General features: G+C 43.6%; 1 protein-coding gene and 1 long non-coding RNA gene across 2 annotated transcripts in view; one reads left to right on the top strand and one right to left on the bottom strand.

Moving 5' to 3' along the window:
- The window catches only part of LOC149460560 (uncharacterized), a 29,442-nt gene extending 23,667 nt beyond the window's left edge, over positions 1 to 5,775 (bottom strand). The window contains exon 1 of the long non-coding RNA XR_016313040.1: positions 5,556 to 5,775. This is a non-coding gene — a long non-coding RNA (uncharacterized LOC149460560). The remainder of the gene's footprint in view (positions 1 to 5,555) is intronic.
- The window catches only part of TSPAN9 (tetraspanin 9), a 550,552-nt gene that overhangs the window by 85,233 nt on the left and 447,005 nt on the right, over positions 1 to 18,314 (top strand). Inside the window, exon 2 of the mRNA XM_089679471.1 lies at positions 5,177 to 5,231. The gene's annotated coding sequence lies outside the window, so the exon portion shown is untranslated. The remainder of the gene's footprint in view (positions 1 to 5,176; positions 5,232 to 18,314) is intronic.

Here is an 18,314-nt window from a genome sequence, read left to right as displayed (position 1 = left end):
AGGCGGCACTGATAGGTGACACTGATGATGGGTACTGATAGACGGCACTGACTGGCATCACTTCTGGGCACTGACTGGCGGCACTGACTGGCACAACCCCTGGGCACTGACTGGTGGCACTGACTGGCAGCACTGCTGGGCTGCACTGGTGGGTGGCACTGGTGGGCGGCACTAGTGGGTGGGCACAGGTGGGTGGCACTGGTGGGCACAGGTGGGTGGCACTGGTGGGTGGGCACAGGTGGGTGGCACTGCTGGGCACATGTAGGTGGCACTTCTGGGCACAGGTAGGTGGCACTGCAGAGTGGCACTGGTGGGGGCACTGCTGGGCACAGGTGGGGGCACTGCTGGGCACAGGTGGGGGCACTGCTGGGAACGGGTGGGCGGGGCTAGTGGGCGCACTGCTGGGCGGAACTTGCGGGTGTCACTGCTGGGCACCGATCATCAGGGCACTGATCATCAGTGCCCTGATGATCGGTGCCGATCCCCGCTCTGACAACTGCCGGTTCTCGGCAGTACTTTCCTCACGATCTGACAGCGTGAGGAAAGTGCAGCCGAGAACCGGCACTTGCATTTCCCTGTGATCAGCGTGTCATTGGACACCGCTGATCACGTGGTAAAAGGCCGGTGGGATCGGCCTTTCACCACATCACGTGATCAGCTGTGTCCGTAGGAGACAGCGATCACGGAGATCGCCGGGTGCGCGCCCCCTGGGGCGCGCAGGAGAGCGCGTTCTGGGAGGACGTCATATGACGTCCACTCAGAACTGGCCGGCCGAGGTGAAGCCGTCATTCGGCTATGCGCGGTCGGCAAGAAGTTAAGGAAGTGGAGCGACATCCAGTCTGATATGTCTCTCAGTAGGTGTGTGATTCAGGCGAAGACCGAGGGGTGAGGTGGGGGGTTGAGAGATAGATTTGTGTGTCATCGGCTTAGAGGTGGTAGTTGAAGCCGTGAGAGTGTATGAGTTGGCCAAGGGAGGAGGTGTAGATGGAGAAGAGAAGGGGCCCGAGGACAGAGCCTTGAGGGACCCCAACAGAGAGGGGGAGTGAGAGGGAGGTTGTAGCATTATAGGTAACGCTTAAAGAGCGTTGTGACAGGTAGGATGAGAGCCAGGAGAGAGCAGAATCTCTGAGGCCGAGGGAGTGTAGTTTTTTGAGGAGGAGGGGGTGGTCGACTGTGTCGAAGGCCGCAGAGAGGTCAAGGAGTAGGAGCACTGAATAGTAGCCATTAGCTTTGGCGGTTAGCAGGAGAGCAGTTGGAGAGTTTGAGTAAGTCAGTTTCGGTGGAATGTAGGGGACGGAAGCCGGACTGTAGGGGATCGAGGAGGTTGTTGTCGTTGAGGTGAGAGCATAGGCGGGTGTAGACTAGGCGCTCGAGGAGTTTAGATGTAAATGGGAGCAGGGAGATGGGTCTGAGGTTGTTCGGGTCATTGGGGTCCAGGGGGGGCTTTTTAAGTATGGGGGTGATGTGTGCATGTTTCAGAGGGGAGGGGAAAGTGCCGGAGGAGAGGGAGAGATTTAAGATGTGGGTGAGGGAGCGTAGGATGGAGGGGGAGGGAGGTCGTAGGAGTTGTGAGGGGATAGGGTCGAGGGGGCAGGTGGTGAGGCGGGCATTAGAGAGGATCTTGGAGACTTCCTCGATGGTAGTAAGGTCAAAGGTGCGGAGTGTTGGGGGAGCTTCAGTGTGAGGAATGTAGGGTGTCGAGGATAACACCTAGTACTCTGGCTTGCGGGGAGGGACTGATGGTGGCGTTGTTGGTCTTGATGGAGAAGTCGGGGGGGGGGGGGGGGGGCACGGGCTGGGTGGAAAACTAGGAGCTCGGTTTTGGAAAGATTTAGTTTGAGGAAGTGGAGTGACATCCAGTCCGATATGTCGCTCAGTAGGCTTGTGATACGGGCGGAGACTGAAGGGGTGAGGTGAGGGGTAGAGAGATAGATTTGCGTGTTGTCGGCATAGTGGCGGTAGTTGGAGCCGTGAGAGCTTTCAATATTAATTTAATTTCAAAATTTTGGTTGTAAGGTAGCATGTGACCTCCTCCCATGATGCAATGCTTGCCAATAGTGGTCAATTGCTAGATCCAAGCACCGGAAGATGATAGAAGGATGCCAAAACTGGGTATTTTGGGGCAGCTGCTGTGGAGGAAAGAATGTCAGGGGAGTGCTGTAATGGTATAAATAACTGGGAATGACAGTCCCTATGGCCACTCTGAATGGACAAAGTAGGGATCGGTAATCGCATTCCCTGATATTCAGGGGACTGTTTTTAAATCTGAATGTGAAAATTAATTATCAAAATATAAAAAAAAGCAGCCTGAAAAATGTGAAAGACTTATAAAAATGTTTTCAGATCAGTAGTGAAATAATAACTCTATTTATACTCAAAGTAAATACATTGTGGTCTCCCTTGAGCTAAACTTTGATATGTGACATTTATACAGTGAAACCCCATATCTCTTCTTCCTCTTGATTTCATTACTTGCAAGACACATAATTGTACGCTTAAATTATTTCCCATTGTAATTATAGGTATAAAACAAAGATGAAAGCACAGCACAGAGGGTGATAAATACTGCACAGAGGTTTAATAAATGGATGTGCTTAGTTTGCTTGTTAGAATATATATATAAATTGAATCCTTTAATATTGATCAGGCAATGGGTCTTGATGCTACGTTGAACCTGAAACGGCTTAAAGTATTGATAAACTCAAAACTTTTTTTTTTTTTTTTAGTTATAGACTGAATGGAGGTGGATTAGAACACCTGTCAGTTTTCATTGCTGTCTGTGCCCGTCTTAGGGAGCTTCACCCTCTCTACTTGTCATGTTTACCATTATAATTGAAAATGAAATTAAAAGAAATCAAAAATTTTGGGTTGTCCACAGAAAAGTAATAGAGGGGAAATCTTCCAATGAGGACAATCATTCTAAAGACCAAGGGATTCACTTAATTTGCAGGGATTTCCTCTCTCTTCCTGTTTTGTCTATGGGACAGGAAGTGAAGGAAAACCTCCCCAATGGGACACAAATGGCAAAAAAAAACCTACTAGTGGTTATAACCTTCCCTTACTCTATACAAAATTAAAAGAAAGATATTTTTCTTATAGCTCCACTTTAACCACTTCAAGTCCGGACACTTTCACCCCCTTCCTGTCCAGGCAATTTTCAGCTTTCAGTGCTATCACACTTTGAATGACAATTGCGCGTTCATGCAACACTGTACCCGTATGAATTTTTTAGACAGATAAAACTTTATTTTGGTGGTATTTATTCACCACTGGGATTTTTACTTTTTTTGCTATATAAATGAAAAAGTCCAAACATTTTGAAAAAAGTGTTTTTCTTATACAATTTTGCAAATAAATAATCTTTCTTCATAAATCTTGGCCAAAATGTATTCAGCTATCTTTTTAGTAAATAAAAAAATAACCCAAATGAGTTTATAACCAAAAATTATAATTTTTCAAAACTTTTTTTTACATTTTAATTTTTTTTTATATTATTATTTATGTTTTTTTAACATACTTTCACCCTTGCAGTACAGTGTCACCATAGTGACACTGTACTGCTTGTGGGGAGTGATAAAGATTTTTTTTTTACACCAATTGCTTTTACAGCCATAAAGGCTGTAAAAGCAATCACTTCTCCTTCTCTCTGGCTGCATTCTTGCAGCCATTGAGAAATACTGTGCGAGCTGTGATTGGTCACAGCTTGTCACATGGTACAAGGCTGTTGTGAATAGCCTTGTACCATGTGACCTCTGTTAGCAGTCACAGATTTCACTAGTAGTAAGCAATGATGTCAGAAGTGACATCTTGCTTACTACTATTCATGTGATCACTGATTGGCCAATCAGTGATCACATGATCGGGACCTCTAACAGTAGGTCTTGTACAGTGATCGGTGTTCCACTGTGTCCTCAGAACACAGCGGGCACCGGATCCCGGTGCGCATGCTCCCAGGGATCGTGCACAGGCAGGGAATGCGGGAGGATGTTTATAAAGGCTACCCACTCCTGCACTGCTCCCGTCCAGCCGTTTATGTACATGGGCCGGACGGGAAGTAGTTAATGTGTTCCTTGAAGCTTGTAGCTTCTCTAAAGGAACTCGGGTCTACCTAGAGAGAAGGTCATTGTTTTAAAGTGAGAAATACGTAGGCTGTCATTGCTGGCGTTCCAGTAAAAAATGTTTGTTGGCCGACTGCATCTGGCATTGATATATTTCGAGTCACAGACCCAGAACAAGCAGCTTTTAAGGAAAATTCCTTCTCTATACTTTATCCAGGTCAGTGGATTGGGAAGAGTTGTAGCCAAGACATCAGCATGACAGCCTTGATTATGGAATTTTCAGTTAACATTGTAAGCAATGGCAGCCCCCCTAGTTTTTATGGAGCCATGCCTCTGCTGTATGTGCACTTTCAACTTTTATGGCAACAGACTTGGGTGGGCCCTTCCAGCATGACTGTACCCCTGTGCACAAAGACAGCTCCAAAAAGATAAGGTTTGATGAAGGAAATCAAGTGGCCTTCAAGGAGCCCTGACCTCAACCCCACTGAACACTTTTGTCAGGAATTGGAATGTTGATTGGGAACCAGTTCTTCACATTCAACATCAGTACCTGACCTCACAAATGCTCTTTGGGCCGAATGAGCAAAGACACTAAAATCTTATGGAAAGCCTTCCTTGAAGAGTGGTGGCTGCTATAGCTGCAAAGTGGTTGGGGGAACCCATATTTATGGCCATGGTTTTGGAATATAATGCCCAGCTGGCTCTTATAGGTTTAGTCAGATGTCAATACATTCTTGACCATATAGTGTATTTCAGGGCTTTGCTTTCAGTCTAGACTCTTTTGTACTTTTAAATTTGATGTCAACTTCTTTTGTACCTTTTCTACAGAACTATTATTGGATAATTCCAGACCTTGAGTTTGTACACTGTTAGATGTTACATATAGAAAGCATACGTTGCTTTAATGAGCCAGCTGTAATAAGGTGTAACATGATAGCACGTTCCATGTCTGAGATTAAATATTAAATCACCTGCAGGTCTGCACAGAAACCGATCCTCCCAGCCTATACTGAATCTGTGCCGTGTCTGAACTTGAGTCTCAAGACATTTTATGTTCAAGCCCACGTTAATCCTTTTTCTTATAGAATAATTGATTTCTCATTTTCTCTCTTTTCTAGAAAGAATAGAAAAATAGACTGGCTTGTCCTGAGGCTTCAATTTGTAAATATTACGGTAAGCTGGTTTTTCTTTTTTCATAAACTTGCATTGTAATTTGAGTGTGTTTCTGTGCCGGGCTGGTTATTAATGAAGGTAAAAGCTGTTTGTTAACTTTGGTGAAGGAAAGATTATAGGCTTAATCTTGAAGAGAAAAGCTAGTCTCAGCAGTTTCTGGGAAGAAGAACTGAAGATTGACCTGCTGGGATGGTATTACAAATCTTAAAATGAGTTGGTTTTGCCCATGCAGGGCACAGGAACAAGTCCATTTCAAGTGCCCCTTCAGTAAAAATTAAAAATGGCAAACAAGTCTACTTGAAAAATAAGAGTGGGAATATTTACCTTTCCTGCTAACCACACCAGAATGCTGCTTCTTTCAATAGATATGCTCCTCTGAAGTCCTCTAGGAAACCAACACAACTGGGAGTGTCAGTTTTGTGATCTCCTTACAGCACTATGTGGTTCTTCTCACCAACCGCCAGATGTATATATCCTGTAGTGACTCACAGATCATCAGGAGGAACCAGTGAGCACTAAGGGCGACCAATGAGATCAAAAGGGAGATCCCAAAAGTCTTAGTTTCTCAGCACTCTTCAAAGGAGGATTTCTGTTAAATGAAGTGGCATCCTGGCATGGGCTGTAGAAAAGGTAAGTATTCCCTCCCTTCTTTTCAGGTAGAGTTGTTTGACATTTTCTTTACTGATAGGGTCGATTTAACTGCCACCACCCCTTTCCCAACAGTACATACTTTCCGTTTACTTTTACATCTGTTCAGCCACTGGCTACTTCTAGGTATGAGGAGCATGACTCTCCTTTATCTCACATGACAGTAATTGGCCCAGGGACATCACATGGGGCAAGGAGATAGTCCTCAGCACTGTGTAAGCTCCAAAAGTGTGACTTGGAGCTACACAGGACTTCCTCTCTTCTCTCCTGGTGGGCAAACAGAGCAGTAGTAGAATAAGGGAAAGGTAAGGATAAGCTATTGGAGAGGGAATGCTTTAAAGTTTATGTAAACCCGAATAATGCACATTTTGTGTTTGCACCTTTTTGGTTTGTTAGCTATACATTTGTCTTTAATCTAAGTTTTATTAAGGGTTTATATAAAATACACAGAAAGATAAAAGCATCCAGTAAAGACAATAACAAAATTAAAATACAGTAAATAAAATACAAGCTTCAGTTAAGGGGAGGGGGGATGAAAAATACTAAAGGTTACCAAGATAAACAGAAATAAAAGGAAAAATAAATAAATAAAAATATATAACTGTCTTGGGACTGGGCAATAACAGTGTCCAATACTGAGTACAGAGCCCATGACCATATACAAAATAGCATGTACAATATATGGATGCTAGCTATACATTTGAAAGTGTTTTGTTATGTCCTTTCATTAATTGAGAAAAATACCAGTTGATCTTGTCAGAAATGTAAGATGTCCTGAGGGCTGTGCACACTTCTTATGTTCAAAGAGTCTAATTAGCCCTTACAGTTCTTATCTTGAGATACAGAACAGTTACTCTCTATGTGGTAGAGATGGGGGGGGGGGGAATTCAGTGATTTAGTAAAATTCAACCGGGCTTACACAATTTCTTGCAATTTCAGCACACAAAATGCTGTGTATTGTCAACCCACAGCAATCAATTAGGGGCTTAGTGCAGATTAACTTGCAGGGTCTTTAACCCCTTCACGCCTAAGGGTAAAACAAATCTTAACATCTAAGCAAAATTTTGCAACTTTGACATGTGTTAGTAAAACTGTACATATCATCACAACTACTTTGTACATTCAGGTGAATTATACCGCGTTTTTTTCATGACAAATTGGGCTTTCATTTGGTGGTAAATGGTAATGAATATCTCCTGATTTGTTTTTCATTATCAAAGGAAAACTGGCCCAAAATAGTAAAAATTTTTTTTTTTTAAATGTAGCTGTGTGTTTCTTGTTACTACCATAACCTACCACCAAAGAACAACCCAAAATACATTTTCCAGCTATTGACGATTGCGGTGATACTATATATGTGTATGTTATTTGTTGTTTGTACCTGTACTACAGCCCAGAAACAATAGTGCACATTTTTTTTCCCCTAAAACACAGATACTGGTACCAAAATCCTGATCTTTGACCCTAACCTTTGACCTTGGCATTTGACCCTGACCTTGACCCAAACACTTATTCTGGCACTGAACTAGATCAAACCTCTAGGCACTTTTTTCTTTATTTTTCATTTTATTTTTTAATATTTATTTAATCTTTTTTTTTACTAACAGTTGTTTTTTTTTTCTTTATGCAAAGAGAGAGAGAGAGAGATACAATGTATTTCTCTCCTCTCCTCCTCCACATGCGGCACACTCCCTGCACAAAGACAGGAATGCCAATACGTGGCCCCGCAGAAAAAAGCCCAGTTCTGTGAGGCCGCATATTTGTGTGACATCGGTATTAAGGGGTTAAAGAGATAAAATATTGAAAAATGTTGCCCAGGAACCATTAGTAGCAACAACGTGTAGCAGTAACAGCCTCACCCTTATTACAAGGAACTCATTGTTAGTCATTTTAAAGGTTTTTTTTTTTTGTAACTTGTGAAAGACTTGTGCCTAATGCAAGGCAGAAGTGCTAACCACTAAGCGACAGTATTATAAAAAGTTGTAAAATTGGATTGTAACATGGGTAACCAGCATAACACAGGTGCTTGTAAAGGCCAAGGTGCCTGCACTTTAGCACTGTGGCTACTATCGGCACCTTTTAGACTAGGTCGGGTTAACTTTAAGGCATTATGCCTTAACACAGAAAGTCTGCATTTGGAAAATATGTTCGTACACATCATTCATGTTTATGGGTGGCTGTACGTAGCACTTGGGCTTCCCATGCACAGAAAATAGCCAGAAAGTTTAAGTTGTAACCCTTAATACCCCCTTGTGCAGAGACTTTGTATATTTGCCTTACCAGTGGCCCATTTCTCCTACCTCCCAAGGCTGTGGTGCTAGCTTAGAGGAGAGGTAGGAAAAGGAGGCTGCCAGAGAGATGAGTATACACTATCATCTTTCAGAGTGTAGTGCAGGTTTTATATCTTTAGAGCAGTGGTTCTCCCCTTTAGGGAGACTAATGTTCTTCCAAAAGAATTGTTGCTCTACATAAAGATGTCCTAGGCTATAAGAAGATTGCCAAGACCCTGAAACTGAGCTGCAGCACGGTGGCCAAGACCATACAGCTGTTTAACAAGACAGGTTCCACTCAGAACAGGCCTCGTCATGGTTGACCAATGAAGTTGAGTGCACATGCTCACTGTCATATCCAGAGGCTGTCTTTGGGAAATTGACGTATGAGTGCTGCCAGCGTTGCTGCAGAGGTTGAAGGGGTGGGGGGTCAGCCTGTCAGTGCTCAGACCATACTCTGCACACTGCATCAAATTGGTCTGCATGGCTGTTGTCCCAGAAGGAAGCCTCTTCTAAAGATAATGCACATGAAATCCTGCAAACAGTTTGCTGAAGACAAGCAGACTAAGGACATGGATTACTGGAACCATGTCCTATGGTCTAATGAGACCAAGATAAACGTATTTGGTTCAGATGTTGTCAAGCGTGTGTGGTGGCAACCAGGTGAGGAGTACAAAGACAAGTGTGTCTTGCCTACAGTCAAGCATGGTGGTGGGATTGTCATGGTCTGGGGCTGCATGAGTGCTGCTGGCACTGGGGAGCTACAGTTCATTGAGGGAACCATGAATGCCAACATGTACTGTGACATACTGAAGCAGAGCATGATCCCCTTCCTTCAGAGACTGGGCCACAGGGCAGTATTCCAACATGATAAGAACCCCCAACACACCTCCAAGACGACTACTGCCTTGCTAAAGAAGCTGAGGGTAAAGGTGATGGACTGGCCAAGCATGTCTCCAGGCCTAAACCCTATTGAGCATCCTCAAAGGGAAGGTGGAGGAGCGCAAGGTCTCTATCATCCACCAGCTCCGTGATGTCGTCATGGAGGAGTGGAAGAGGACTCCAGTGGCTACTTGTGAAACTCTGGTGAACTCCATGCCCAAGAGGGTTAAGGCAGTGCTGGAAAATAATGGTGGCCACACAAAATATTGACACTTTGGGCCCAATTTGGACATTTTCACTTAGGGGTGTACTCACTTTTGTTGCCAGCGGTTTAGACATTAATGGCTGTGTGTTGAGTTATTTTGAGGGGACTGCAAATTTACGCTGTTATACAAGCTGTACACTCACTACTTTACATTGTAGCAAAGTGTCATTTCTTCAGTGTTGTCATATGAAAATATATAATAAAATATTTACAAAAATGTGAGGAGTGTGCTCACTTCTGTGAGATACTGTATGTAAAACACTGCATATATTGATGCTGCTATAGAAGTACCTGTCATAAATAAATAAATAGATATGCTATATATTCATAACTTATTATCATAAGAATGGTTAGGCTGATCCATTAAACATGGATAGAAGAAAAATAGCACACAATTGCAGCTGTATACCACAGTAACAAATCAAATTATTGTGTAATGTTTTCCTCCTCCCAAAAAATCTGTTTGGTCACTATTGGTTACAACTCTAGTTCTCATTTTTAATGTATTATTCCTGAAGCAGATATTGTTGCCCAGTAATTAGTGCCCTTGTAGCAGATATTTTGCACAGTAATTTGTCACATGAATGACAGAATGGATACAACCTTACAACAAACAATTTCACTTTGGGTATTAATGAAAGAAGAGTGATCATTGGGGCAGCACTGAGCCTGGCAGACAGCGGAAAAATGTTTTCAGGAAATGGGCAGTGTGCAGCCCCAGCAATAGATAATTAGAGCCCAGGAAGAGAATGTAATGTAAGTGCATACCCCAAGCTGGCCAACCCTAAGAGCAGTAGATTGCAAGCTTCTCTGCCAACCTACCATGTGCACTGAAGTTCAGCCAAACCTGGTGGCCACAGGAGGCTTTTCTGTATTTTCAGCGCAGCTCTGTACTGATCAACAAGCTCTTCTTATTCCTCCAGCTTCAGGCAGGACTCCTGTCTACAATTTGAGCTCAACTGCAATGTTGCAGGCTTGGGCTTTAACAGACAAGCATCAGAAGCATAAAAGTCAAGACCCTTCATGACACTGAGATATGCGCTGTCCTGTTCTCCAACTTGCCCCCAGAATGAGTGCAAACCTCCCTCCAGAAAGCTCTGGTTGCTGATTTCTACTGGAAGAGAATCTGGAGCCTGGTGTGAATCACTCTGCTGGGACTGTCAGGCACCCACAGCAGCCAGAGCTGCCCAGAAAGACCCTCATTTCTCCACATCCCACCCAGGAGCCAAAGGGAGTGCATGACCGCACACTTCTTCCAAGCTTTTCCAACAGCTAAAGTCTAGTCAGAGCAGACAGGAGACCAGGGCCTGGTAGGATGAAGGCTGCAGCCCGGTACCAAGGATTGGCCTGATGGTTGAGAACCACAACCTTAGACACCTGTCAGGGTTTCTTTAACAGATACTAAGATAATTTTATATAGATTATACATCTTTTTGTGTTATTTCTTGCATTTTGTAGTTAGAGTTGCCACCTCATCCCTTTAAAACCCAAGCACATATTAATGACACAGGTTCTGAGGCTAATTTAAGGCAGATTAGGCACTAAGTGAGTTTAATTACCACCTTAATCAGCCACATGACCTGTGTCATTAATATGTGTTCGGTTTTAAAGGGATGAGGTGGCAACCCTATTTGTAGTGGACCATTTGAGTGTACAGCACCCAATATGCAAATCCAGTTCCAATAAGGACGGTTTACAGTCGGTGACTTAGCACCATGAGAACTGCAGTCTTAGTCATGTGTCACAGCACGAACGTTCTGCTGCATATTTCTTGTACGAAATGTCAAACTAACTTCTGTTTACATATTTTTGTGCCGCATAAATTCTTAGTGCTAGTCACATAACTCGCATTCCTTGCATGCAGATTATCTAGGGTTCTCTGCGTGTTTCATATCGTCTCAGTCGTCATATTGGTCCTTGTCCTGATCAGTGACTTTACTTAGATATGACAGGTCAACAGCTCCATCTGCAGACCTATCTTGTCATTAGGAACTCCCATCTATCAACCTCTGTGTGATTAATTAACCTCTGATTAGCACAGCAATTAGTAAGTTTAATGGTTGCCTTTCTATTATGGATGGCTTAACAAAGAGTGGGAGCACCCCCTTAAAATAGTTACATTTAATGGGCTGTAGGTGGCCTTATGAGACTTAAACTGAATGTATTTCTACAGCTTTCTATCTTTCTGGAGTCTTTAGTCATACATTTACATACTAATATAGTGTAACAAGAATTGGCATTTTCTAAAAATGTATCCTGAATATAAATTTTGTGCTCACAAGCCACTGCTTATCTCTGAATTGGTAGTTATGTTGTTAAATATAATTTTTGCAATGACACTTGATCCAGCTTGGACTGACCTGACATTCGCTGTACAAGTACCTTAGGTTAAATCTGTGCGGGTGGTGCCGCTGCGGATCCGCGCGAAAATCCATGCAGCCGCACCACCCGCACAGAGAAATGCGCACCCGTGGGCGGGCTCCATTAATTCTAATGGCACGCCGCCCACACTGGAAAACGCAACTGTACTGGGAACCAAGGTTCCCATGCGGGCTGTGTTTTCGCAAGAAGTGCAGGGACTTCATCTCTGCGAGTCACGGGCACGGGAGTCCATTCGAAATGCAAAACGCGGCCCGCACGGCTGCATAGATGTGAACCGGGGGTTATTGCTCCCAACAGATTCTCTTTTCATTTATGTGCTATCATTCAGGCAAGGTTCACACCTATGCAGGTTGCGTTTGAGCCGTTTCTGCATTGCATTTTGGCACCTGCATTTTTGCCACGTATTTGATGCGTTTTTCATTTTTAAAATGTTTTTTTTCTTGTTGCTAGGCAGATTTAAAATGCATCAAAAATGCGGCAAAACGCAGCAAAAACGCACTATATGATTTTTTGCAGCGTTTCCATTGAAGTCTATAGAACCAAAAACGCAACTTTTTGCGTTCAAATAAGTCCCTGACCCTTTCCAAAAAACGCATCGGGTGAAAACGTGGATATTTGAATATGTCCCATAGGAAATCATGTTAAATGGACTGTGCTGCGTTTCTGCAAAACGCTGTGAAAATCGCTTAAGTGTGAACCTAGGATCACACAGCATGCCTAAAAACAGTTAAAACATATTTCTTACCTTCCTAGTTGTTTCTTTGGAGCAGGTGGGTACATAGGTCTCTGAAGGCAGCTTGTTTTGCTCAGCATAGCTTGTAATTAGGGGAATTTTTAGGAACATTTTTGCATGTTAATTTAAAATGTACCACACAAGCCTTGAGATCTCTAACTCTTTGTTAGGACAGACAGCTAGTTTACAATTACAGCTCCATGCACACTGGTAACATTAGCTGTGTAAAGTCGTGTTAAAAACGTGTTTTTTTTTAGCATTTTTGTATTAGCGTTTAGCGGAGGTTTGCCATGTTTTTTGCATTTTTTCGCATTTGTGTTTTTTTGGGGTTTTTTTTTTACCTAAAAAATCCCAAAAGCGATGGTTTGCCGCATTTTTCAGCATTAGAGAATTTTTACAGCTAAAAAACTCCTCTAGAAACCCACTAGTTCTGTGTTTTTTTTTCAGCCAAAAAACGCCTCTGCCAAAAAATGTTGATTACAGTCTATGGGTGCATGGCCACATAGGATAACATGCTGGGGGGGTTAGTGGCTGTAGAAAAAAACACCAAAAGCCAAAAACAGCAGCTGTAAAAACGTCCAGTGTGCATGAGGACCAATAATTAGATCTGCCAGCACAGTACAGACAGGGTTCATTGTGGTAAACATATCTTCCCAGCCTCTTCCATAACAAGAGGAAAGCTAGGTAGGATTTTTCAGCAAGTGAAAAGCTAAGCAGCAATATATATTTTTTTACCTATGTCATGTGAATGGGAATATGTAACAGATATAAATTGCCCAAAGCCTTCTGGGATGTGTGACGTGAGTATCCCAGGCAGCTGTGGTACATCATTCTTGCTTAGGTTAGAATACCGGAATTGGGATCAGAATGGATAAAAAGAGGTATTAAAGTCACAGTAAATACTGGTTTAAACAAAATCTATCCAAGTATGTATTCTCAACTTAAAAAATTAACTTCTTTTACTTTCAGCCTCCTCCAAATCTCCAAATTCCTACCCATTCCAGTATATTTAAAGTGTTACTAAACCCATGACCCTGCGTTCACTATATGTGGTCTTCCACAGTACACACAACATGGAAATGCAATTATTGTAGTAAATATAAACTGCTAAATACCTTTTCTCATCAGCAGTTAGAGCAGTCTTGTGCCTTCTAGCAGTATCCAGAAGAGCACTGGTTAAAGCTTGTTGTCCTATAAGGCTGCAGAATGCCTGCCCTTTATCTGGACAGTGCTGATTGGTCCTGTGCTGATCACATGCATTCTCCCAAGAAAAAAAAACTCTCCAGCAATACACACCAGACTGAGCATGTTCAGCTTGCCCCCAAGGCTCTGTTCTAGCAGCTGATGGATTGGGAACAGTAGAAGAGGGGAGGATCAGAAAAGTCAGGATCAAACATCCTTTTTACACGACACATATGGATCTGGTCAGATCTGGTCACAAAATATGAGGACCCTAGGATTATCTGCTTTGAATGCGCATTTGGATTGCGTATCTGGTGAGTGCGCAATCTTTATACCTTTATCACCTCATCCACGAATCCAGGCATTGGAGCTTTTTGAAGACTCTCTTGGGTTTTGAACACGTTTTGAACACGTTATGGACTATACTTATTTAGTCACCGTTTTGCACTTTAACAGCACCTTAACATTGGTTTATATAATTATATAAGTGTATATTTATCAAGTTAGCGCTGCACCTCTTCCTTTTATGCATTCTGATTATTGTGAAGGTTTTTATGGTACCTTTTTGGTGTTCAGCTGCTATTTTCTCGTTTTAATTTTGTTCACTTATTGATTTTATAAGTTGTTTTAAGCGCTCACTTGTGTTGAGATTTACTAGCAATAATGACTGACAAGTGTTCTAATCCCCCTCCATTCTATCCAAAACTAAAAAAAAAAGTTTTGCCTTTAGGGTCCTTTCACACAGGGATTCTGTTTTTTTCTTCAGTTCAGTCACATTTTTTCAAAGGAAAAAGGGATGAGTTTACATCCATTTTTTCATTCGTGTAAATCCATTTTCATAGTTACATAGTTAGTCTGGCTGAAAAAAGACAAAAGTCCATCTAGTTCAACCATTAAAAAAAAAAGTTATAATCCTATACCCACAGATGATCCAGAGGAAGGCAAAAAAACCAGCAAAGCATGATCCAATTTGCACCTGCAGGGGAAAAAAATTCCTTCCTGATCCCCTGAGAGGCAATCGGATATTCCCTGGATCAACTTTACCTATAAATGTTATATCCAGTTATATTCTGTTTATCTACGAAAGAATCCAGGACTTTTGTAAAGCAATCCATTGAGCTGGCCAGGACCAACTCTTGAGGGAGTCTATTCCACATTTTCGCAGCTCTTACTGTGAAGAAACCTTTCCGTGTTTGCAGATTAAATCTCTTTTCCTCCAGACGTAAAGCGTGCCCCCCTTGTCCTCTGTGATGACCTCAGGGTGAATAACTCTACACCGAGTTCACTATATGAACCACTGATGTATTTATACATGTTGATCATATCCTCCCTTAATCTCCTTTTCTCAAGAGAGAATAAATTCAGTTCCTCTAATCTTTCCTCATAGCTGATATCCTCCATGCCTCTTATCAGTTTGGTTGCCCTTCTCTGTACTTTCTCCAGTTCCCCAATTTTTTTTGTGAATTGGTGTCCAAAACTGAACTGCATATTCCAGATGAGGTCTTACTAATGATTTGTACCGGGGTAACTTGATATCTCTCTCTCTGGAGTCTATACCTCTTTTAATAAAAGAGAGGATTTTCATCTGTTTACATCCGTTTTAATCCGTTTACATTAGTTTGTGGTCCATTTACATCCGTTGACATACGTTTTTCGTCTGCTCCAGGTTTTTTTGTGGAAGAAAAATGGGATTTTCTTCCATTCAAAAAAACGGATGTTAAAAAGATGTTCATCCGTCAAGTCCATAGAAATACATGTGGGTCCGTTTTTCATCCATAAATGGACAGATGAAAAACTAACATACGGAACGCCCGTGTGAAAGGGGCCTCAGTTACATTTTTACTGCAAATGAAAAAAGCGTGGTCACCAGGCTATGCTTTGTGGCAGAGCTGTGTAAATTTTAGGATTGGGTGGACAGAAATATAAGTCCTTTAGCAAGTAAAGTGGCCCCCATAAATGTATGTCAATAGTGTAGTTACCTGATTGCCCGGAGCTCCGCTTTAAGTAATAAATGCTGCTCCCCTTCCAGCAGAACGTCCCTGATTGTGTCTTCACATAATGAAACTGTAAAGGCCCCGTAATATCCAGGGGATTGAAGTGCTGTTAAGAGAGTTGGCAGAGCCTAGATTGAGCGCTAATTGAGTTAGCTTGTGATTCTCCCAGTATTTATAAAACACAGAGGAGAAATTTTACAAGGAAAGACCACTTTGCAGCTTTTTTTATGACTGCTCATGCATCACAATTACACGTAAAAAACAAGAGATCGCTTTCGGATCTGCGGCACGGCTGGTGATAGCGTATGAAATTTTGTGGTCTGACCCTCTGGGGAACCACCATACATTGCCTTGCAATTATACCGTCAGTGGTTTGACTGGGATATTTCTGGGCTCTTTCCTCACTTTCTATTCCAACATGCACATTGAGTGTATTCAGATTAATGGCTCAGTGTGATTTGTATCATTAAAAGCGAAGGTCTCAGGGAACATGGCCTCGTGCGAGGCATTGAATTAATTTCAGGCTGTGCACGGCTCTGTTGTAAAAAGCCAAGCTGAAATCGTTTTTGATTTATCGTTAACGTGTGCTGATCACGTGACCGTGGCCAGCCATTTTGTGTGGTAGGCCCGCATCCAAGGACATTCACTTTAGCCGCTTTCCCGCCGCCCTATAGCAGATATACTGCTACAGGGCGGCAGGGGTGCGCAAAATCATGTATATATAAATGATTTTGCATCCACAGGTAGGGGGTGCGCGAGCCATACAAACCAGTGTACTTATAGTTGAAAGCACTAACACAGTCCACAGTAAAACAGCACACAGTTAAACCTTTGAGTGCCCCCACATGTTAACCCCTTCCTGCCAGTACAGCAACAATACAGTTCAATACAAGAGGGTTAGGAGGGCCCTGCTCCTTGGAGCTTACAATCTAAGATTGCGGAGCATTACCGATATGGGGGAGCCATGCAAAGCAGTGTGCTTACAGTTGATAGTACTAACACAGCACATAGTAAAACAGCACACAGTTAACCCTTTGATCACCCACATGTTAACCCTTTCCTGCCTAGTGCCATTAGTACAGTGTCAGTGCTTTTTATTAGCACTGATCACTGTATTGGTGTCACTGGGGATGTCAGTGACACCAAGGCAGCCCCCCCCCCCATAGTGCAAAAAATAAAAATTGCACAGGCAATTGAATACCAGCGAAAGAAAGCTCTATTCATGGGAAAAAAAGCAAGTAAATTTCATTTGGGTGCAGCATTGCATGACCGCGCAATTGGCAGTTAAAATAACGAAACGCGGTAACGCAAAAAATCTGCCTAGCAGTGGTGAGAACCCGGATACCCAGAGCAGGTCAAAACTCCCTTGCAGTGCTGAGGCACTGGACACCCAAGGAAGCAGGTAACACAAGGGAGATAGCAAGAGTGGATGTGTATACACAGAGACACACATTAACCACAGGCTGAGAGTGCGCCGGAGCTGATGAGGAGGCTGGCTGGCACTCACAGGGAAATACACTGATACAGAGAAGTAACAGACTAAAGCGAAAACGTAAACATGGAGGTGAAGGAGGGCTGGATGGAGGATACAGACTGGGGCACACTGGGATGACATGTGTGGAAACAAACTATGACACATTGGGTACACAAGACTGGAATCAGGCTGGGACATACTGGGAACACAAGGCTAGAAGCAGGCTGGGACATACTGGGAACACAAGGCTAGAAGCAGGCTGGGACATACTGGGAACACAAGGCTGGAAGCAGGCTGGGACACACTGGGAACACAAGGCTGGAAGCAGGCTGGGACACACTGGGAACACAAGGCTAGAAGCAGGCTGGGAAATACTGGGAACACAAGACTGGAAGCAGGCTGGGACACACTGGGAACACAAGGCTAGAAGCAGGCTGGGACATATTGGGAACACAAGGCTGGAAGCAGGCTGGGACATTCTGGGAACACAAGGCTAGAAGCAGGCTGGGACATACTGGGAACACAAGGCTGGAAGCAGGCTGGGACATACTGGGAACACAAGGCTGGAAGCAGGCTGGGACACACTGGGAACACAAGGCTAGAAGCAGGCTGGGACATACTGGGACCCACAAGGCTGGAAGCAGGCTGACACATACTGGAAACACAAGACTGGAAGCAGGCTGGGACATACTGGGAACACAAGGCTGGAAGCAGGCTGGGTCCCATTGGGAACACAAGACTAGAAGCAGGCTGGGACCCACTAGGAACACAAGGCTGGAAGCAGGCTGGGACACACTGGGAACACAAGGCTAGAAGCAGGCTGGGACATACTGGGAACCCAAGGCTGGAATCAGGCTAGGACATACTGGGAACACAAGGCTGGAAGCAGGCTGGGACATACTGGGAACACAAGGCTAGAAGCAGGCTGGGTCCCATTGGGAACACAAGACTAGAAGCAGGCTGGAACCCACTAGGAACACAAAGCTAGAAGCAGGCTGGGACCCACTGGGAAAACGAGGCTAGAAGCAGGGTGGGTTACACTGGGTGCACAAGGCTGGGATCCACTGGGGACACAAGGCTAGAAGCAGGCTTGGACCCACTGGGAACACAAAGTTGAAAGCAGGTTGGGACATACTGGGGACATAAGACTAAAAGCAGGCTGGGACCAACTGGAAACACAAGACTGGATGCAGGCTGGGACATACTGGGAACACAAGACTGGATGCAGGCTGGGACATACTGGGGACATAAGA

This window comes from Staurois parvus, unplaced genomic scaffold, assembly GCF_062004578.1.
Source record: "Staurois parvus isolate SC_StPar_1 unplaced genomic scaffold, SC_StPar_1.0 ptg000225l, whole genome shotgun sequence".
In the NCBI taxonomy this organism is placed as follows: domain Eukaryota; kingdom Metazoa; phylum Chordata; class Amphibia; order Anura; family Ranidae; genus Staurois; species Staurois parvus.
This window is presented reverse-complemented; position numbering and strand designations above follow the sequence as displayed.